Source organism: Falco naumanni, chromosome 11 (assembly GCF_017639655.2).
Source record: "Falco naumanni isolate bFalNau1 chromosome 11, bFalNau1.pat, whole genome shotgun sequence".
In the NCBI taxonomy this organism is placed as follows: Eukaryota; Metazoa; Chordata; class Aves; order Falconiformes; family Falconidae; genus Falco; species Falco naumanni.
The window spans coordinates 5,272,584-5,295,891 of NC_054064.1; the positions used below are offsets into that span (position 1 = coordinate 5,272,584).

Genomic DNA, 23,308 nt, shown 5'->3' on the forward strand with positions numbered 1-23,308 from the left:
GGCCAGAGCCTTCCACACGTAACTAGAAGGCTTTGCAAGTTTTTAAAATGCAGAACACTTTGTACCAATATCCACCGGCATCCAGTTTCAGATGATGACATACAGAAAAACTCTTCTGCTTTCAGTTAAAATTCAACTCCCTTTACATTAACCGCAGTCTCCGACTGCTTCAGTACAGGTACGAAGCACATACTGACTCCCCTCACCAATATGTTATTTGGATCTAACATGTACCAGCACACGTGTATCATGTGCCACTGTCACACACAAGTTAGCACTGATCATTCCCAGCAGCAGTCCAGAGTAAGTCATGTTACAGGAGTGACTCAGCACACCTACAGGGCACCCTCTGCTCAGCTTCTGCTCAGTATACACAGCTCCTAACAGCATTACCTGCTCCTGTGTTTTTACACATCTCTATATGGCCTTTCACTAAGCTTTTCTTATCCAAGCAATATCACCAGACATCACTTGACAGATGAAGATCAAAATTCTGAATAATAGTAATTTTTACTGTCTTTTACTTTAGTCCTGAAGCTGTTTCACTTTTGCTGTCGTACTTAGAAATAAAACGAGCAGAACTTCCTGTAACAGTTAACAAGGAACATACAAGTCAGCTTATTTAGCACAAAGCTTTACACTGTAACAGCTCCTCACTGCCAAAACAAACTGAGGCTCACCAACCGCTCTGCTCATGCAAATACAGCTCTTGGCTAATCTATATTTTAATCTAATAAAGACAGACAATATAATTTTTTCAGCTCTTTTAAAGACTTACTCCTTGGTAGTAATGTACATGTTTCTGAGAAAAAAAGTAACCTAGCCAAAGATGCACTTTTCTCCTATGAGAGTGGTTCTGCAATACATTAACTACTTCAAAGCCTCTCTGACACTCGACATTAAAAATAAATCAACAACCTAAACGAAATTAACAGATAGTAGTAAAACTCCTAACTAATAAGGATTAGCAGGCACTGACAGTGCAATCCTGACCAACAACTGGACCCCCTCCATACTTGCCTAATGTCAGACACCACTGATTTTCACCAGTGCTTCACAAGACCTATTTAAATTCAAGTCAGTTTTCTGCTCCAGGGTGCTCTATGTAATAAACAGCACTTCTGAGAGCACTTAAGTATCTTTCTCCTTTCCCTGAGAAGTGCAGGACCTAATACTTTTTAGACAAGTCCTGATCTTCATTTGAGGAGAAAACTGACCTGACAACCCATAGGAAACCCTGACTAGCCAGAAGTAATGGGTTGTTTTATAAAGACTCACCACTTTATTCTCAAAAGGCATGCTGAAGCCACACACACAAACACGCCACACTGCCAGCTTCACGGTTCACAGAATAGGATAAATCATGCTACCTGTGTTTTCCAAATCCAGTCTCACAGAAAAAAAACTCTGAAGAAAAATAAAGAAGAGAAAGAAAGCCTATGCATGGTCAGAGAATAGTAGGTAGAAGAAAAAGCTTCTTACCTCCACATTCAGGGAGCCCCATGAACAACACATACCATAAGCCCAGAACAGTATTTCCAATAGATTGGATATTTTTTCCCCCCTCTCGTTTGCTCTCTGAAACTTCGCCCTACACACCATGGCAAGTGCTTCACTTCCTCATTCCTCCTCCGCGCATGCCTGCTCGCATGCCTGCTCCCCAACACCAATGCACACTTGCCCAGAAGACAGAGCTCTGTAACAACAGAAATTCCCACCCAACAGCAAATCCTGGAAGTTTGTGTGTAACACAGGCTCCTACCCTTCCCTCAAAGCTACATAAACACCGATGGGCTTCAGCGGCCATGTTATATATCTTTAAAAAGAGGAGGAAGGAAAAAAAAATATTGTATCATGAACACCATCAAAATTCTGTCAGAAACTCACTGAAGCTCAGTTAAATCACATTCAAGGTTTACTTTTTATCCTCAGTAATTTTTATTTTGCCAGTGAAAACAAAGGAAGAAGTTTACCTACTTTCATGCAAAAGCCTCTTATTTCATAGTCTCTAAAGTACCTTAGGAAAATGAGGCCAGTTAAGGACAAGACATGATTCCTCATTTGAAGCTTCCTGCCTGGCTTGTAACACCACAAGAGAAACAAAAATAAACCCACCCAAAACACAAACCTCCACCATCATAAGTCTACCACAGTACCTCCCCAACAGAGGATCTAAAAGCAATTTACAACGATTTACGCTTCACAACATCCTGTGAGGCAAGAGCTAATGTCTTAATGTAGAATGGAAAATTATTGAATATTCCTCGCCCCCCGTGAAACACTGGATAAATACGGAATGAAACCTAATACATCATTTTGTTAACCTTTTATTCCCACTCAACATTCCATCACTAGTCTTGCACCATTAGGGACATGAACATTAAAAGACAACACTTGGTTAGAGGGCACTTAAACCTCCCTGGTCATACCCTCCAACACATACAACCTGCACATGGCTCAAATAGTAAATTTTCAGGGAAGATATACATAACTAACTTCATTTCTGGCTGATATCATACATCCCTTACAGCTTATTTATAAAAAAAAGGGGAAGTGACCAATTCTTAATAGCAAATGGTTTCATGATCTATTACCCAAGAAATTTTTTCTACCAATCATAAGGACTCCCAAGACCATAGATGATTAAGTCTAGGGAGTTAATAGCAGACAAGCATGTCTAGAATGTGTTCCTTTCATTTCAAATTAAAAGTTCTTGCATTTGTCAATGGCAAATGACTATAACTGTTAACACAATGAAAAAAACAGGATTCATAATCAAAGAAAAGCCAAACAGATTAACAGAAGAAAGGCAGAAAGCACTTAAAATATCCTCAATGGTTTTCAGAAGAGACTGTGGTTCAACTGGTCAAACACTCAAGAGCTATCAATCGTGCTCTCAAGGAGCCAAGCAAATTATCTGCTTTTCCCTGAAGCAATACATTTGAACAGTTGCTTTCTGAACACTCAACCAAAAGAATTTCAACAACTACAAATTTGAAAACTAGAGCTAATAATTAAGCAATTAATGTCCCCCTGAAGTATTATATTCTGACATTACTTAGAGTCTGAGGCCTTTTCCAAGTAATTGGGGAAACTGGAGAGGGCAATTTCCTATCCATCCATATTGGAAGACCAGAAAAAACAGGTTAAAGTTTGTTCATCCAGAAAGACTAATCCCTCCTATGGCAGTTTTTCAGAGTTTATACATGACCCTATATTGCAAAAAGTTTTGGTTGGTTGGTTTAAAAAACAAACCAACCCCACAACTTCCAGATTTGCTAGAGCGTGCCATTGCTTATGAAAGAAGCTATAGTAAAGATAAACAGGACAAGTTTGTAAAAGTCTTCAGGCTCAAGGTCACAGCCACGCATTACTTCTTGGTGTCAGCTAGTCACTACTCTTCTTTACTCATTCCTTTCCGAGATATTCCAGCTAAAGTTTTGCATAGTTGTTCCTCAGCTGAAGCTAGCAGTTTTAAACGTAGATTTTTATTAATAAACATGGGTAGGCAGAAATGTGGGTGGACAGCAATTACACAACCAATACGTCATTTGAACTGAAACAGGGCAACAAATCAGCCATGCAAACAGCTCATCTAAAATAAAAATCTAAGTCGTAAATTTCAAGAAGAGAAAGCAATGGGAAGCAGTTAGCATTCTGGAGACTGAAAAAATTTCATTCAGCTGTACACGCACAGGTGAAAGAACAGGCTTCTTTGCTTCAGCGGGTTAGGACTCAAAACTTTTCTATAAACCTTTTAGTGATCTGAAGTATCAAAAGTATCATAGCAGTAATAAGATTGGCATCTGCTAATGAGAAACCATATTAAAGGTCAACATCACTAACACAAATCATTCTTTTCCATCCAGGAATAATCTACAGTTACCTGACTACTACTATAGGTGTTTGGTAGATGAAAAGTAAATTCAGGAAAGGAGGGGAAGATCTGGTTGCCACTGCAATGCCTTTATCATTTGTTAGACTGAGATAAGTAGACATGAATCATTTCATTAAATCCAGCACAATTCAATGAAAGAGAAAGCATAAAAACCCAACCTAATTAAAAAATTAGAAAGTGTTTCTTGCCACCCACTCTCCAGTAAGAGCTGCTCTCCCAGCTTGATTCAGCAGCTACAATTCTGCTTTGATGTCCATGACACTACACCTACAGTAACACTATCATGGCAATGAGAAACAATGAGACAGAAGGAGAGAATTAAAGACTGGCTGGTCAAAAACTATTCAAAAAAAGCTCTCCAGCCTACAACACCACCTTTAATAATTGTCACTCACCCCCTGCTCCCCAGCAAACTTTTACAATACAAATACTCTGTCTAGAAAAAAAAAAATACATCTAGAAATCACCAAAACTGGTCGAGTGCTTTCGGTGTGCATGCACATGCTTTTTTTGTAGTGTACTGTGAAAATATTACTGAAAGTATTTCTTTCATAGACTTACAAGGCAAGAAACAAGTAACAGTCTGAACATCCCCCCCACCTCCTTCCCCTTATGTTCAAGGGTTAGCATTACTATTCAGCCTCCCAAAAGTGTTTTTGTTTTCAAAGTGCCTAGTAATTTAAAAAAAACAAACCTCATATGTCCAAAATTCCAGGTGCAGTAGTAAGGAAGTGTTGAAATATACTGTAAGAGCAGCATTAAGTGAAAATAAATGCTACTGCCAAGCATAGGAAAGAAGAGGCTTCTAATTCAGTGAGTCATTCAAAGTGTAAAACATAAAATCCTATTTTACATAAAACTCCACAGGTATTCAGAAAACAAATATTTTAAGTGTCCATTTGAAAACTTACTCTCAGAATTTCCTCTTTAACGTTTCTTTTTTTCCCCCTCTCCCTTTTAATTTATTTGATTTACAGGTGCTTTTTCTTGTCACTTAGTAGATGCTGCCCCCATTTTAAAAAAATAGATGTCAAACAGCTTCATGTTAACAACTGTTTACATAACAGTACTCTAATAAAGTTTCAGTTATTCTATTTACCTTCAAAGTAATTTGTTTTGGAAGATTGCACTTAAACATCAAGAAGATCTTTTTAATAAAAGCACAAAGTCATCCAAAAGTAGTGAAAACAACAAATGAATTTTTAAGTGAAACTACCAATGCAGTTGCTCATCTGCCTGTTTTTTAATTTTAAACACATTATAATCACAAGAAAGCTTCTCTTATTCTATGTGGTATATAAAAAAATCTCTAGGCTACTGTGGTGTTATTTAAAAAGGCAATGGAGCAGTTTGCTGGCACATACATTTCACCATAGCCAGAGTTCACAATGACAAAGTTTTTTCACTCCCTGAGCCTTATAATAATTCTATACCCAGTTACACCCTCCTTTCAATGATTTTTGAGACAGAATTATTAACCTATATCAGCTTCAAGAATTCAGCTCCTCTACTTCAGGCATCTGTTCAGTCAATCTTGCGGTATCACTTCTACGTTAGTAAAAAACTGCATGGCACCATCAACTTCAGAAAAAAGATGCACATTTGAAAACAGTTGTCAAAATACTGTTCTGCTTACCACAACACTGCAGTCGTAACAACCACTTCCAAAAAGCAGAGGTAGGCAGACTGCGGAGCTGCTGATAGAAGCTAATCAAGGTTTTCTCCATCTGTCTCCCAGAGAGACAACTTACGGCTAGCTGCACTCATCCTGTCTAGAACTAGAGAGTTGTTAAAAGATTCGTGAAAACACCCAAGCTGTAAACAAAGACCAAATCATAGCCAGTACCTACAAGGCCTAGGAGCTTACAAACTCTTGTCTGCAGTATTAACTTTTTATTATTTTTATTATTACAGTATATTATTACATCATATATAATATACATAATATATTAGAGTATATGATTACAGTATTAACTCCAGATGAAATGTAACGCCACAGCAACAGAATCTCTTCTCCTAAGACAGCAGATGACAAATGCATTGCTTATCACAAGCTAACATTGGTTAACCATCTTACCCTTGCGAGGATTGAAACATCCAGACTTAAGTTTTCATTCTACCACCAATGAAGACGGATAATGAAGTTTTACCTATCTGGCATTTTCAGTACCATTTCGTGCATGGCTTACAGTGGGGCAAGTTAGGAAACAGCTTCTCAGAAAGTATTCTTGTGCCAGCTCTAGACCCAACATGTGCCGTGTACACCTGGGATCTAAGCCTGTCAAAACCAAATCCTTTTCCTTCCCACATTAGCTTCCGACTGGCTCCAAAAGCTGTTCCAGATCTGTTAAAAGGACAAGCAGTCCTGCAAACATAAAGGAAAGAGTGGGGGAAGCACAAAAAAAGCGAAACTTCAACAACATTTCTTTGAGGATCAACACAGATTTGTCACGTTTCTCGGTGTAATTTCCTGAGCAGCTTATTTAGGCACAACCAGGGCAACACAGATTTTTAAATGTGTCTTCATTAATGAAGGCCATCTAAAATATTGGCTAAAATTTAATTACACATTTAAATGCTATTAAACAATCCTAACAATGAGGATAACTAGACTAACAGTTTGGAATGATGAGGGTAGATGACATGGAATAAGGAACTCAAGCAACAACCACCTGTGGAATTGTTCCTTCATACTAAATCCACCTCAAAATCCATGTTTCAAAAATGATGCTTCAGCCCCACATTTAACCAATGTTTCCTGACAGTGGAAGTCATGCAAATACAGTCAAAGCCATCCTTTCAGCTCATCATGGTTACAGCACTGAGCAAAGTGCTATCTAAAGATGAAAATGCTGTAGCTGTCCCAAAGTTTTCTTACTGCTCCCAGAACTAAGAGTTGCAAACAAAGAAGCACTCATGTAAATGGTACAACAGCTGATAGAAAAATAGTTTAAAAGGACCAAACTAAGCCAGATATCCTCCTTTGGCAAGCAGTGTAGTAGCTTCACTGGTAATAATAGCAGGAATATCAAGATAAAGAACACAAGTTTCACAGATGACTATTCTGCTTGTTTCCATGACACAGGCTGCAGTTGTGTTTTAATAACATAACCTAGTCTACACTAAAGCTCTCAAGTCATCCAAGGTTAAGAGGCAGCTTGTTGCAGAAATGGCACCGAGCCTGAAGAGTTTCAGCTCTAACAGTTGCATTAAAAAAATAAATTAGCTAGTCAACATACTGTTCAAGATTTTCTCCACACCTCTGAGCCTAGTTTCGTCGTAAAAATCCAAACATTATTCAGCATGGACAAACCTGTTCATCACTTTTAAGTAGTGTTACATTACTATTCGCACAGGGCTTAAAGTCTTTGTAGGAGAGGTCACACGACAGTTGCTGAAAAGCAGGTTAATTCAGGTACTTCTGACTCAGAATGTAATTGAGCCTCATTTGCTTCAAATGCTACTGGCACCCGGTGATTCAATTTGTAGCACTGCTAAAAAGAGCAGTTCCAGAGGCCAGAAATAGCCTGGGGCAAGGTACTCCTTTTGAATGAGACTTTTCATGTAACCTTCAATTATAAGAAAAAAAGACCCACTTAAATATTTTGCTGCTTTGGTGTTAGTCTCACCTTCCAGATTTATAAAAATAGCATCTTTTCTTTACAGCTTTACAAGATCATTAAAAACAGTATTCGTGGTTTTAGTGAGTGGAAACAAAAGGCTCATCTCAGGGTTTCCATTAAACACCTACTCTTAACCAATAACAAACATCTCGGAGCTTAACCACAAAAATGAAAGCTGCTGCTCTTTTTTTCTTTTTTAATTATTTAATATAGCAAACAATGCAAGACAGTCATGTACAAGAGAAAAAATCCTAACCTCCAACATCCCACTGATTCTCCTATCAGTAATGGATAACAGGTATATTTATTTTTGGCAGGAGCCTGAATTCAAATGGAAAATGGGGCGGGGGGGGGGGGGGGGGGGGGGGCGGGAAGAGTATCTTACATCCTCTTAAAAACAGGTTTTGAATTATAACCCTACTTATAAAAGCTTAAAGTTACATAACCTGAAAATCATCCAAGCAAGAGGGCAAAATAAAATATTCCTGGGAAGTTACTATTAAAAATCCACTGCCAACTTGATGAATTTTGTTGCTCTGGACTTGTAAAAACAGTTCTATTCCAGACATGTAATTTTGTCTTTTAGAAGAAAGTTCTCTTATTTACTGCTTATTTTGCAAGAAGCTTTTTCTAAATGGAACAGTCTATGAAAAACAATTTTCTCATTCCCAATTTATAATGCTAAGTCTTAAAAGATGTATTAATCACTGAAAATATCACAACTACATCAGCAACTGGAATGAGGTAAAATATAACATACATAGGACACAACCTATAGACTATTGCTAGAATTCTATCAGTAAAAAGTATATAGTTCTCCAGACCATACTGAACTACCCTACCTTTTAAAAAGCAAAGGGTAAACTATTAATGAACATTTTTCACAGATTAGACCTAACTCATGAAAACCTAAGGACTGGAAGCTAATAAAAAACCCCAACAAAACAACAGCATCTGCACAGTCAAGCATCTTTATACTTAATTTGGGTGGTTTAACTTCCATTAACAATCTCCTCCTTGAAACAGCCACAGCCCACCAAGAGCTTTTAACAGGTACAGCATCACAGACTGCTCTGAGACTGCAAGTCTTCAAGCCTTCACACACCCTGGCTGCCATATTACCTATTCCCGTACTCAGAGTGTATCTGATGTTTTACAGCTACTGCACACATGGACTACACGGAAAGCTACTTCTATTTTTAAAATTTTCTTCTTTTAGTCTTAAAATAAAACAGATGCACTTAGCTGCGTAACACACCTCTACTAGTGCAGACCAAGCCAGGGTAAGTGCCAAGCAAGCCTTGCACAGCCAATATTTACATGTCTTGATCATTTAAAATCCTTCTGTCTTGTGTTGTATAAGCCCCTGATTAAACAGCAGGTATCTAAATACATAAGGCATAGGAAGGGAAAACTAGGCATTGAAACCATCTTATTACCCATGCACTCAACATCCCTTTACACGTTCCTGTATTTAGCCACTCACTGTTTTGGGAATAAAAGTAATGGCAGTAAGCTAAAACTGAATGACAAACAAATCAAAAAAAGAAAATTCTCAAAATCTGCAAACCAAAGCCACCTGTAACGTAACTATTGAAGCCCTCATAATTGCACTGGGAATTACTTTAATACTGAAAACCTACCAAGAACAAAGTATTTAAATTTATTTATTAGCATATTGCAGTCACTGGATTTTCAAAGGCTTGCTGTCAATTTTCATTCTGTAATGACAACTCACAGACCAGCTCGTCACATCAACATGACTGATTCTATTCCCACTTCTCAAAAGCTACAGTAAGTTCTGAAATTACATTAATGAATTATCAGATGTGTTTGAAGGAAGGGATTGCTGTCACTCACTTCCCCTTCCTGAAGGCTCCCAACTTGTCACATGAACTGGCAAAGGAACCCATCTAAGGCTTTCTTTTTCCCCTGTCCTGGGGAAAGGACAACTAGCATTTTTTTGTATCAGGTGAATGCAGGTATTACTCACAGGAAGATACAGTGGAATGTGTTGGGTTTTTTCCCCCCTCTTCAGGTTTTACATAAAAGAAAATACGCCTGTGATCATTTTAATACCTAGTGAGTAATACTGACACCACACCCCATTCTCATCATGCTGTGCCTAATGCAATAGCCGCGTCATTACATCCTCAAATACTGATGTATAATTTACTTAACCGGTATCAAGCATTTCTGGGGATGCCTTTCTTCCTGGTATGTCCTGAAATCATCTACATCATGCCCAAGCTTCAGCTTGACAGAGTTCAAGTTGTTCTATTCTAAACTGGCCAAGCAAAGCTGAAAACCCACATAAAAACGGCTGATCACGTAATTCCTCCCCAGAAACACACCCAGAGACATCCCCACCCAGTCCTTGTGTGGTACTTTGTTACAAACATTTGACTGAGAAGTTCCACTGAGAAAGGAGTGACCAGAAAAGCCAAGTACAAATCTCTCTGCTTGCTGAAGCCACGTAAATCCTCAGACTTCAAAAACAGGGGGGGAAATATTTAATTTCCATGAACTACAATGCAGACACTAACACTTAATGTAGAATAACCCACCTGATTAATTTCCAATACACCTGGTACAGGAATAAACACAACAAAGCCTGAAAGTGACTTTCCAGTTTTTATGTCCTCTTACTAGCCCTATTTTTATTCCTTCCTTTTTGCAAATGCTATAGACATGAGAGGAAACATCACACATTAAGGAGAGATTAAAATTTTGCCAAGTATTCCCCCCTCCCCAGGAACCTATTCTGCAAAAATTACAGTGCTCAGCGAGAAGATAAGTCTTCTTAATTCTGGTAATAATTAAAAGGGAGAAATTTAGTACAAGTCTAATCTATGGAATTTATTTTGCTTTGCAGCCACAAAGCTGTCAAGTCTCTGCTACCAAATCTCTCTTGCTCTAACCAGAAGTCTGCCCTTCTTTACCAGCAGCCCTCAAAACAGGAGGCTGAGAGAAATGCTACTCGCAAAATCCAAGCTGGCCACCAAAGGTGACTTAATACAAAACAGGTCCTTAGCTTGGAAAGTACCAACTGGGCTGCACCCTCCTGCCTTCTGGAAAAGTCCTTAGGAGAGCTTTGTCCACAGTCTTTCACTTTATTATTTTACTAATAAAAATAACAACTCTTTTGCCCTCCGACAGAACTTTTATGACTATGTCCAGTGTCACCAGTAAAATGCTAAGCAGTGTCACTGAAGGGAAAACTGAAAAGCTGTTTCCCAATGCATTCTGACAAGTCGTCCAGTTACCTACTGTTATCAATAGGCAGCCTCTTACTCTTACAAAAAAAGCAGAGATGTGATAATTTAGACTGTTTCCAAAGAGTCAAGCCTTACTTAGAGCATTTTCTGTGCACTGAATCACACTCGTCAATGCAAAACAGATTATCCGTCTCCGTGAAAATTCTTTAACACAAATACGTCCTTAAACTTGACAAATGGAAGAGATGATTTAGTAGAGAAAAGCAGAGGGAATTGTAAAGTAAGCCACGCTCAAGTCATGAAAAGGCTCTGTATAAAGTACAACGCACCAGGTAAACAGCACAAAGGTATCACAGAAGTGATGTCTTCAGATAGCAGTCACAACATGATTTAATACAGGAGACAAACAACGCACACAAGCATTAGCAAGTCCAGAGGACAACCCTGATAGCTCACACCTCTTCTGCAGAATCCAACAACTGGCAACAAAACAGTCACATTTAAAACAGGCTGGACTACTCCAAGCAACTGAAGTTTAACCGATTCTCACCTCCCTGAACAACATTTTCTTTCCATCTGTTGTATGAATCACGTACAAAGAAGTTACAGTGTCCAGGCTTCCATCCTTAAGGCCTGGTTAAACAGGGAAGACTAAAATTAACATTCACCATTTTAACTAAAGTTTTTTACAGCACTACTAAGACTTCTCTTTTAATTAATTCTACAGGAGGCCTTTTCATGCAATTAAACAGGAGAGTGACTCACGAACAGGAAGGACAGCCCAAGTTGTAGCCTCTGGTTTAACTTACCCAGTCCATTCCATAAAGCCAGTTAAGCCTAACTTATTTTTATCTTTCTCCTGTCAAATTTACAGCAACAGCCAAAGTAGTCACGAGGGAGTGCACCATGAACAATGCTCCCTAGCTTCTCACCAGTTCCAGAGGAAGCAGGGACGTTTTGATAGTCGCCAGTAAAGTCCAAGAACAAAGAGTCCCACAGTTGCTCCATTATCCAAACAGCCCATCATGCATGTCTGAATGGTCAAAGCAATGAAATTTATAGGCAACATGCCATCTCTGTTACCTGCATTAGCTAGCTGAATTGAATACTGGCTTATATCAGACCAAAATTTGAAAAAACCCAAAACAACAACAACAACGCATTTAGAAGGAAAGGAGCCAATACCACAGAATGAAAGATCATTGGAGAGGTGAAGACACCCATGGATCCAGGAAAAAAACATCCTACAAGAAATCAGCATTTTAGCAAGCAAAGTAGTAAGGACTCCTTACAGAAAATTAATTCCAAGTCTAAAAAGATGCATGGGAGAATGGTATTTCTTTCTAACTGCTTTAGTGATTTGTGACACTTTGCCCTGTTCTGATCTGTTTTTTAAACAAAATCTACATTCTGTTTAAAAAGCAAGCAAGATTTAAGAACGACTGTCCTTCTGGAGTTACTAAGTAAGAGCTAGTCATTTTCCAGCTTCCAAAATTTTTTTAATTTTAATGTCTACCCACACAATACTTAGCAACAATGCAGGTGACCAATGAGAATTTCAGTTACAATAAACAACTATTCATCAAGATCTTTTGATTTTGATGAATTGGTTCTGTTGTTTACAACAGGCTACTTTGTCGATTTGGTACATAGCATCTAAACCCCTGAGCTCCTCAGACACGTCTAAAAACAAATGCCCAAATGCCACGTAAAGCTGACTTCTTAACTGCTCTATAAGAACTCAAGAAATACCTACCTAAACCAAGCTAGAAAATATGTTTTACATTACTGTGAAGTTTTTTCACTTATAGAGGGCAAAGGCTGAGACTTCCTCACAGTACGGATACACTCCTACTCTTTCTTCCACACCTCCCATATGAAGCAGGACAGTATTTTGCTGTTTTGTATCTCCTCAAACGATTCAGAGCACTTCACTGTGGCACAAAACCCAGCCTTGATTTCTGTGAGGTGATTTCTGTGAAACATCACAGAGATGATTGCTTCACTGGACGCATGATCAGCTTTTTCAAGATTTCATTAGCACAACATTCACTTGTAAAGGCAGGGGAAATTTTTCTACTGAGCCTCCCAGACAACAGCTTACAATCAGAAACACGAGATTTAATTATCATTAGGCCTGCGTAACACCAGAACTACTAAGTCATAAAATAATGCTTATGCAGCATGTCACTATTTCAGAATGTCATGTAAGCTAATGAAACTCACTTTCTACAATTTCTTTCAAATACAGTGGTCATTCATTTCGAAGTCTCTCCTTTGGTTGTTGCATCTTGGCATGGCATTCTAAACAAAATAAAATGAAAGGCACAAAATTTTTTCTTGCCATACTGTGAGTACCAGATTCAACTGATACAAACACTGGATAAGGAAGCCTTAACACTTTTCACTTGTTTGTACAGTTCTTAACATCAAACAGTAGCTGAAGGACTTCCATTCTAAACTGATAACAAAAGGGGGAAGGGGGGAACAACAAGCTGAAAGAATGTGACTTACAAGAGAAGTCAGTCAACAGTACAGTTTTATTGCACTCACTTTTGAAGGACATTTTTATTGCAGTCACTGTAGTAAAACATGGAAGTTAGTCAAGTACAACTGCTATAAAAAGTGAAGAGTGCTAGGACAATATGAATAATGTTTACTCTAAAAACAAAGCACAGACAAAGCTAAATGCTACTGAACACTGGGAGTGTTCCATAGAAGCTGGTTATTAATAAGGAGGTAATTAAAACCATCCCCCTTGGCATGAATTTCTATTAATTCACTTTTTTTATACCTTCCCTGAACCTCACCCCTTTTGCCCAAAAGACTGCTCTTAAATTTGAGCTGGAGACCAACACTGTCTGCCACAATTTATCAAAAAATAATTAGCTGCATGTCCCTGAAGACCTTCAATGCATAATAAATAGACAAGATCTCTGCTACCCTAGTAGATAACTTCCTTACTGTTTTGAAAGGAAGCAAAAGTTGTAATTGAAAAACTTCCAATTTGCTCATCCTCTGAGCTGAAGCAATTGCTAGAAATTATTTCAGGATGAAGTTCTGAGAAGACCTTTAGAACCAGGCTACAAGCACTACTGCTACACCAGCTGATCAACCAGAATTTAATTACTAACAACAGGTTTAAAAACAACCATATCTCAACCTTTAGAGTTTATCCTGACAGGGTCTGATAAACACAGAAGCATCCTGAAAAACTACGACATTTGCAATGCCCAGATTTTACATTAACAGCCTGCTTTTAAACAGTAGTTAATTAGATCATTTTAAAAACACCTATTAAACTGGCATAGTAGAAGAACAAGACCACCAGACTATCCTTGTTAAAACAAAAAACAAACTAAAGAAGTGAGAAGCCACCTGCAAGATCTAGATTCTTCCAGATTAGGGCATTTCAGTTATTTCAGCTACTCCACACACTTTGTTTCTTCAGTTGTCTCGTAGCTGAAGCTACAGAAGTCTCAGATTAACGTAAAATGCACTCCCCAAACTCCAAATATTTGTGCAATTGAGAAATAACACTTTATGTGAATGATTAAAAAAGTGGTTTTGCAAGACTTTTTGCAAAAATGTCAGTAGTGAGAGGGATTTATACAGCAAGAAGAACGTGTCACTTATGGCTATTTTAGTGACTTCATGGCTGGAATTAATAATTGTCAATAAACTGTCCAGCTTTTGTAATGCTAAACTCGGGACTCACCCCAGTATTAACTGACACACTCTGTTCTGTGTTCTTTGCCTCAAATTACATTGTAACCTCTGCCGCAATCTATGTGAAGCAAATGAAAGATCTATTCCTTCTTTCAGCCACACTGACACTACTTTTCAGTTTAACTGCATATCCACCATTTCTTCTGTTGCAGAACAGGACAATTTGTATTCTTTGATCTGTCAAAACAGTCCTCTTCCCTTGCCTCCCCTCTCCTCCTCCCAACCGCCTCTCATATGAACATAGTTTTCTCCACGTTCCTAATAATTCCTCTTTTTTTAACAGTGTAGCTAACATTGTACAAAATAGGTAAAGGCACACAATCAATTCAAAGAACTGTATTATTCTACACCTGGTCCTTATGCTTCCCAAGATCCATTCCCTGTGCCTACTTAATAAAAAAAAAAAAAAAAAAAAAAAAAAAAAAAAAAAAAAAGAGAGAGAGAAAGAAAGAAAAAAAAGAAAGAAAAAAAAAAGAACCTACAACCCAGCATGCTGAGCAGAAGCTTTCATGTAAAAGTCTGCAAAGGTTGTCCAGGTCCTTTTTCTATGTGAATTAATGTTTAAGTCTTCAGATTTTCCAGATGTCAATGGCTGGTGCTCAGAGGATGCTGCTAATTAGGCAATACGACGGGTTTTTGTATGCACAATGCAAGTGTCTTGCTCATATCAATTCAAGCTTGAGCCACCACAGCCAAAAGTACCTCCTCAAACACACCAGTAATACCTACTCACGAGTTATTCTGCCAGTCTTACCACAAACTATTGGAAGTCTGCATGCATAAGAGTTCTTCAGTATGGTGCTGATGTAACTAACAAGCCATCTCTACCTGCCAGAAGTTGACCTAGACAACATGTAGCTGCCCCCCTTCTCAATGATTAGAAAGAAATCTCAAAGGAGGGACAGTGACACCCATCAACACTTGCACGAAACACACTCCTCTACAAATTTCCACATAGAACAGTGCACAACCAGCGCTGCTTCTGACAACATAAATTTGCAACAAATGATTTAGAAATCTTGGTATTTCTATCACAAAAGTCCCTTCCTTCTCCAGCTCGTAGCACACAATATCTTGCCACTGTACAGTTGACAGGAAAATTATTTCCTCAAGCACTTAATCAGAAAGTCTTTTTGTATCAGAAAAATCTATTTACAGTAAGCTGATAGGACTTTTGCACCTTCTTGCCCATTACGCATTTCCACAAATAAAAAAAACTCATTAGAAATCTGTTAGCCCTTTGAAATCTAATACTATTTCAACTTTTACCATACTGGTAACCATGAAAATGAAACTGATGCAAAAGATAATCATCAAGAGACACAATTACTGAGAAAAACAAGTGGTCGAACTAAGTGATGGGAACTGCACCTAACTCAGCATGCACTGTGGAATATCTCTGTACAGAAAGGAAAGTAACACAACAGAAGTAAATATTTGTGGTTTTCTTTCTCAGTTATGGTGAGTCCACAGACTTCAGACTGCATTACTGTAATATAGCCTACACAGAATCTTGAAGGTCACACTGAAATTTCAGCTGGTGCAGGATGTTTACATAATGATCTTTCACAACAGAAGCACATTATATCTTTATTCCTATATAATAAGTTTTGTATTCATTACCAAGTACAGTCCAAGGCATTAACTTCCAAATACAAATTCCCTATGGCTTATTTCTCATGAACTTTGAGTCAGAATTTTTTTTGCCTAACAGCCAATATTACTTGGGATGCTCCAGCAACCAGCTATCCGATGTATGGGGTACAGGAAGAATCACCACAAAGCCACATATAGGATTTCATATGAAAAATGATTCAGTGAATCCACTGGGGAAGAAACTTTTAAACAATGAGCAGGCTTTGCAAAGAATTAAAAAGGTTTTATAAAGGGTCATCTGCTTAAAACGTACATCAGAGCAGCTGCTGCATAGCTATTTTGAGATGTTTGGGAAGTCTGAGAGCCTGAATGAAGGTGAGTTCGTTCCTTCTAGTTCAGCTTTACACTCCATACTGTTTGAAAACTGTGACTCCACAAGTTCTTTCAAATGGATGAACCATTTTTGCCAGGTATTCAGCATGTAAACCGTATGATTTCTTGGGTGGAGTTAAAAAAAAAAGAAGGTAATTAGCCTTCATATTATTAAATATTACAGAATGTGAAAGGTCTATTTCCAGAGTATCACGAAACAACATTTTATAGCACTGGTTAGTCCTGACATACAGACCCTAAATAAAATGGGACATCAGTCTTTACTATCATTACCAAAAGGTGACCACCATCAGCATCACTAGAGACCTCTGAACAACATATAAAGAAATTAAGTCAATATTTTAGCATACACTCACTGAATCTCAGCTCTTGCAATGCTTAATTCAACAAGACTGATAATGGTTTCCACCCAGATTGCTGGTGAATCACTGACAACATGGCAGAAGTTTCCGAAAGCAATCCTGTTAATTTCTGTTCATCTGCTTCAGCATGACCACTTTTATATAATAATATACATGTCCCAAGATGCCTGTAAATTAAACCCCAACATATTAATGTATGCAGTTTCTGGATTCATACATTCATCTGTTCATTGGACCATTCATTTTAAAAATCATCAGCATACAAAAATCTCATCATAAATTTCTAAAATATTTTGCTTTAAATTAAGCAAGTTTGGATACAAAGCTGCCAAAAACCCCCAACTAACCACCAGAAAACATACAAGTAACTTCCCACTCACCTCCACTTAAGGGTACTGCTGCTCAAAAGCGATTGACAAGCACACCACTCAAGCCTCTGGTTGTCAAAACAGACTGCACCAATGATACCTGTGTTTCTACATTTTCCTCAAAGCAGCCTGTCAAGCTGTCTGCTTTGACAGAACCTCTTCTAGGACAGGAAAGTAAAGCAACAAGCTATTGTGAGGAAAAGAAAAGGTTCCTAACCAGTAACAGCTGCTTCTATATGTTAGTGGAAACCGTAATTTCATATGAACATTGTGTGTTAATGGACTGAAGAAAGCTGCGGTGCTACTGGTGAAGCTTAGAAACCATCAATAAGGTACACACTCCTCCTAGGAACGCTGGGTTATTTATACAACTATGAAGTCTCTTACTAGAATCATTCACTTCAAACACGGAAATACTGACATTTGTAGTTGATAAGATTCATGCCCTCCACATCCTTATAAGCCTGAAGGGGGTAAAAAAGTTAGGTTTAGGAATACATTAATTTCTGCTTCATAGTATTGCTGTGTTAACAGCTCTATAGCTATATGACACGAATAAATACTAAATGCTGAATTTAACAACTGCATTTCTCTTCCAAGCAGTCATTAGAAGATAGCATTGCTAAGCCAGTTACAATGATTAAAGCAGGTCTGCAACAGTCCAGGTGACTTTGAACTTTGTAATTATTTTTGTAATTATTTTTTTTTCCTCACTCCAGCCATTTTCAGAATAGTAAAAACACACAAAAAACAGCAGCTACCACAGGAGGGGCAGATTTTTCATTCATACTTAAGCGAAATAGATGGAAAATAATAAAAAGAGTAAGAGCTACTCTGAGAAAAAAGGCACACATACATGCGCAGAAAATTAAATATTCCCAGTTCCTAGGAAAAAACGCGTATCAGTTCTCCGTTTCAAAACGGCACAAGGCCTCACAATGGCTTTTGAGGACAAAAACTAGCACCAAGACATTCCCAAACACCGAAACACATTAAATAGCAGCTACACCAACACCGCACTCCCGGATAAAAACCCTACCCATCCTCGCCCTGCTAATCCAACAGCTAAACCAACGAACTCCAGAGTGAGAAACTAGTGAAAGTAAGCGCAGTTTCTGTTTGGTTTTATCACGGTTTCTCCCCGGGCAGAGGGAGGCCGGGGGACACCTCGCTCTTCCCTCAGGCGCCACAGACAAAAGAGCGACAGCCCGGGGCGGGGGCGTGCGCCCACCCGGCCGCGGGCAGCGCGGGACTCTGGCCTTACCGCCGCCCCCGCTTTTAACCGGGCCGAGGGCGACAAGGCGGGAGGGGGGGCGAAGTTTTCTCTTCTCTCCAGGCGCGCAGAGCCGCTGGGAAAACAACAGCAGGCGCAGGCCACACACAAAAGCCGCCTGTCCCTTCGCCGCCGTAGCCTGAGGCGATGCTGCCTCTCCCCACCCCCCAGCCCGGTCCCTGCCCTCCCCACCCCCTCCGCCTCTCCCGCACCGGGGATGGCGGCCTCCGCAGCTCGCTCTCTCCCTCCCTGCCCGGGGCGCTCAGAAATCGAGCCTGGTAGAAGCCTGAGGCCTAGCGAGGCAGGCAGCAGAAGAGGCCCCACAGGCAAGCACACCGTCTGCCCCTCCGTCACGCTCCCCCGGGAAGGGAAGGCAGAGCCCTCTCTCCCCCGCCGGCGCCCCCCAGGACAGCCCCATTGTTCCCCACACCCCAGGCTCTGCGCTCCCCGCAGCGGCACCCGGCAGCGGAGCATAAAGAAGACGGCGCACTCACCACACGGGCCGGGCTCCCGGCAGCGGCCACCGACCCCCTCAGCTACGGCACACGGGGGCGGCCGCAGTGCCCTGCTGCTCCAGCACCCGCAGGCTCCGGGGTCCCCCCACCGCCATCGCCTGCCGCCTTTCTACCGCCGCCACTGCAGCAGCGGCCATCTTGTGCGTTGGCAGCCTCGCCTGCCTGCCTCGCCGATGCCGCCCGCCCCTTCCTGCGCCCGCCCCCCGCCGCCAAGCGGGGCGGGACCGGGCAAAAAAGCCGAGTCACGGGCCGGGCACGGCGGGGGCCGCGCTCTGGCCGGGGATGCTGTCCCCCGTCGGCTGCCCTCCCTTCCCATCTGGGACGGCGGCTGCTCCCCGCTGCCCGCCCTCGCTGTTCGGGTGGGTTGTTCGCTGCCTCACCTCCTCTCGTTAGCTGTCAGGGCGGCCGCAGCCAGGCCACGGGGTCGACGTCGTGGCTGTGCATACGACAAGCGTAGGCTGAGAAGGTCTCCGTGTGTTGACAGCCTCCCGAAGTCCCCAGCCCGCCATTTTCTCTCCCTCAAGTGCCCACGGCAGGGTGGGAGCCTTCTCTGTTCGCTGTACACTGCGTTTCCCCTCTTCTTCCCCGCTGTGGTTGCCTCATGCCATCGAACCTTAGAGCTTGGGGTTGTTTTATTTTATTGCTTAGAGAGGGAAAAGAAAATACGAAGGTTGTTCTCACTTCAGGTGGCTGTGCAGGCCAAAACCCTGTGGCTTTGCCCACCGGATCCCTGGGAGGGCACAGAGTTGGGCTTGCTGCTGGAGAAGGTTACCTCATAGCTTGCTTTGCTGCAGGACACGTTTAATTCATCCTCAGTCTCAACCAACACCTCAGGTAAGATGTGCTGGGCCTCCTTTGATCACACAGTACCTGAACTACAGCTGGGCTACTGAAGAAGTTTTAAAATGAAGTTATAAAATACAAGTATTTGTAATGGCTTGCAGCATTTAGTTAGCACGTACACTGACTGATACTTGTAAAACATTAGGTGAGCTAATTAAACATCAGGATATTTGAAGGTAACATCAAATTGATTCCTATTTTATGGGGACAGGAACTCTGGTGTAAAATACTAATGGATTTATCCAAATTTATTTCCCAATTTAAGAGCCAAGACGGCGTTTGGTGGTCCTGTCCTATTCCCCAGGTATTTTATCATGTATATGCCCAGCTGGGGGCTCTGCGGGGGCTCTGTACGGGATGCTGTGTATGGGAGCGCTGCATTTCTGAACGCTTTATAGTGCTGCGAGCAGCACGCGCGGCATTGTCAGTTCAACATCTGAACTGCAGAGGACTACATGACCTTGAGACAATTAAAACAGGGCCATGTCAGGTCAGAAGTAACCAGGCCCAGAGCCAGGCACTTGAGGCAACCTGCAAAAGGAAGCTGGGTCATGACATGCAGACGGACCCATGGAAACAAATCACGGAGCTAGATTCTTAGACTGGAGGGAAAAACTACGTAGGGTGAGGTTAATCTTTAGCTCTTGTTTCTGACTCTTGTATTGATTGTAGACAGATTTTCATGTTAACTTTGCAATAAGTGTGGCCATAGTAGCTTAATGTGTAACTTCTATCATTTTGCTAAAGACATTTTCTCTACTATTTGGTCTTTTCCACCAAAACATTTAAGCTTAATGCCTACTGAGGATCAGTGCTTGAATAAAACAGTGCTAAAAACAGCTATTAAATTAATTTCTGAGAACAGGGTTTTCTTGCCATATTCACGGGCATTTGGGATCTCATGAACTCAGAAGACTAACATATTTACAAAGACCACCTTTAACATAGTGGGAGCCTTAATACAAGTTACAAAAGAAGTGGAAATTGGGAAATTTAACATGGAAGTGTGGTTCTTAAGCATTACGGTTGTTTTGTCATTATTTCAAAGAGATTTGCAGGAAAGATTTCAGTCTACCAACAGAAGTCTAAACCAATCAATGTTTGTAAGCATCAGAATCCTTCGTACCATCAATACACAGTTAAATAGCTGAATGAATGATTTAATCAAGAATGTCATAGCTAGCCAAATTCGGAAGTTGGGGATCATTACAGATTAGTACAGTATTATATTTTTATCATATTGGCATTGTAATACTTCCTACAATGCCCCAGTGAAACATTAATACCACTTGTTCTTAATGACTGTATAAATTATGCAACAGTTTTTGTCCTGAAGCACAGTCTTTTATATAACCAATTGGCAAATTGCAGCATAATTTGTTTTAAAAAAAATTTTTAAAAAGTGAATCATTGTACGCCTATCTAATTAGTCCTCTCTCTTGGAAATGAACTACTAAGCAATATCTCTGCATGTTATTCTAGGTCAATTTAAATACTGTCTTCATCCCATTACTCTAATCTAAAACTGTACATACCACATAAAATTTTCAATGAGCAATTGCCATCTTTTGCAGACTCCTCTCCTAAATGTTACACTAGAAATGTGAACCTTATTGAAATTATTAGTATCCCATTCAGGTGCAGAAGACAGCACTAGGAGCTAAAATGTTAGGTATTCTTTGCAACCTTTGTTGCAAAGTCGCAGAAAGTAGAAATGGTGAAGGTCTGAGGACATCCTGTTACTTCCTAGTTTCTAGCAAGTGACTGTACACCACACATCATTCTGATGTTTTGTTTAGTCTGGTTTTTAATACTTCAGTCTGGAGACTTCTACCTAGTCCTAATACTTAGTTCCTGTATATGGTTCCTATATTGCGGAAAGGTTTTCATTTTCAGGTAGGTTGTGTTTTCTCTCAGCATTTAATTCTGTTACCAGTATTTACTGGCTAACAACAATATTCAGTGTTATGACATAGTTTACCACAGTACTGCATTGTTTAAATTTAAAGAAGTGGCATCTGAAATAACCTATGGTTCTTATAAAGTAACATTGCAAAGATGGGTACTGTAAGTCTCAAAACCCCTTTTAGACCTCCAGCAGAGTAACACTCCTCTAATTCTTTATTCTGGATTTTAAAAGTTCAGATATTTTAGATGAGCTTTTTCTCTCTTTGGGACCTGGACCCACTAGATACCTAGATTATTTGAAAATGTTCTCCAGTTATGCAGCATTTTTCTTGCATGACACACTGCTTTAGCATATGAAACACACAACAGTGTTTGCTTTTAGGATTACTGTTTTCATATTTCATTTCAGCTCATTATTAAATCTGCTGTAATTTATCTCCACTTGTTCACATTGTTCTTTTATGTCTTTAAACCCCCCCAATAATTAGGTTTGATTCTACAATATATCATCTCAATTTTCCATTCCTTTTTCTTTTTTTCCTTCCAAAAGGGGATAATATGTAGGCATGGTTCTAGGATTTGAGATTTGTGGCCACCCTAGTAACATTCCTCAGTTTATACATTAGAAATTAATCCCCATGTTAGCCTGTATGACTGAAAGAAATAGCTAAAATACCAGTGTAACTGTCAAATGGTATCATCTCATGATTCAATTTTTACATTACTCTTTCCATATAAAACTGATATAAACCTGTGGTAGCACAATAGCTGTCTTCATAAAAAGAAAGATACTTTTTTTTAATGGGTTGGTCATATTTCAGTTTTCTATTTTAGTTATCTATGTGACCTGTAAAGCTGATGATAATGGAAAATTTCTCATTTTGAAACCTGTGATATCAGAATGAAAGGCAAGAATTAAATATTTTTCCAGCTGGTTGCAAGCCTGTAAAAAAGGTCCTCGTTATTTCAAACAGCCAAGATTCTTGCATGTATCTTATAAACCAACAGATAACAAAAAAGAAAACCCTTAGCACTTTTGTGTGCTTGACTGTCACGTTAAGAAAACTGAAAATTCCTACACTTTTATAAAATTCCACTGACAAAAGCAGAAGACTGAAGCATACCCACCCAATGTAATCATAGAAAAAAACACCCCAGTACTCTTTAATGAGTATGCTGAATATCATCCAAGCCCATGTAATTCAGATGCAACTTTTAGAACTAGTTATATATGCTTATTTTAAACTAATAAGAGAATGATAGCAGAGTGGAAGGACGTGCTCAGTATCTTGACTATAACACAGGAAGTTTAGATTTCCTTTTGTTGATGCAGAAGGCTCAGACACAACTTATACGACCAATGTGATCAAGTTAGTGCCACTTTATTAAGGGATACACAGCAATTTATACACTAGCACAAAGCACACACATTGCTTCTAGATCGCTAATAGGCTAAAGCTGCTTGTCTATTCACTCTCCTGCACTCTGTGATTGGTCATGGTGTGGTATCCATGCTCCTCGCCTACATTCTGTTTCGACATTCTATTTTCTTATTTTTCAGTCCAACTTCTTTATCTCTTTC

The 23,308-nt window shown here is 39.8% G+C and overlaps 2 protein-coding genes across 12 annotated transcripts in view; one reads left to right on the forward strand and one right to left on the reverse strand.

The window, feature by feature from the left end:
• RC3H1 (ring finger and CCCH-type domains 1) overlaps nucleotides 1-19,142 on the reverse strand; it is a 65,035-nt gene extending 45,893 nt beyond the window's left edge. For all 9 annotated transcript variants that reach the window (XM_040610031.1, XM_040610036.1, XM_040610035.1 and 6 more), the window contains exon 1: nucleotides 18,955-19,142. The gene's annotated coding sequence lies outside the window, so the exon portion shown is untranslated. The remainder of the gene's footprint in view (nucleotides 1-18,954) is intronic.
• Nucleotides 19,143-19,223: 81 nt separating this feature from the next.
• Nucleotides 19,224-23,308, forward strand: part of RABGAP1L (RAB GTPase activating protein 1 like) — a 270,618-nt gene continuing 266,533 nt past the window's right edge. For 2 of the 3 annotated variants that reach the window (XM_040610551.1, XM_040610552.1), the window contains exon 1: nucleotides 19,227-19,809. The gene's annotated coding sequence lies outside the window, so the exon portion shown is untranslated. Of the gene's footprint in view, nucleotides 19,810-23,308 lie in introns of all 3 variants that reach the window. The other variant, XM_040610555.1, reaches the window with a different exon arrangement.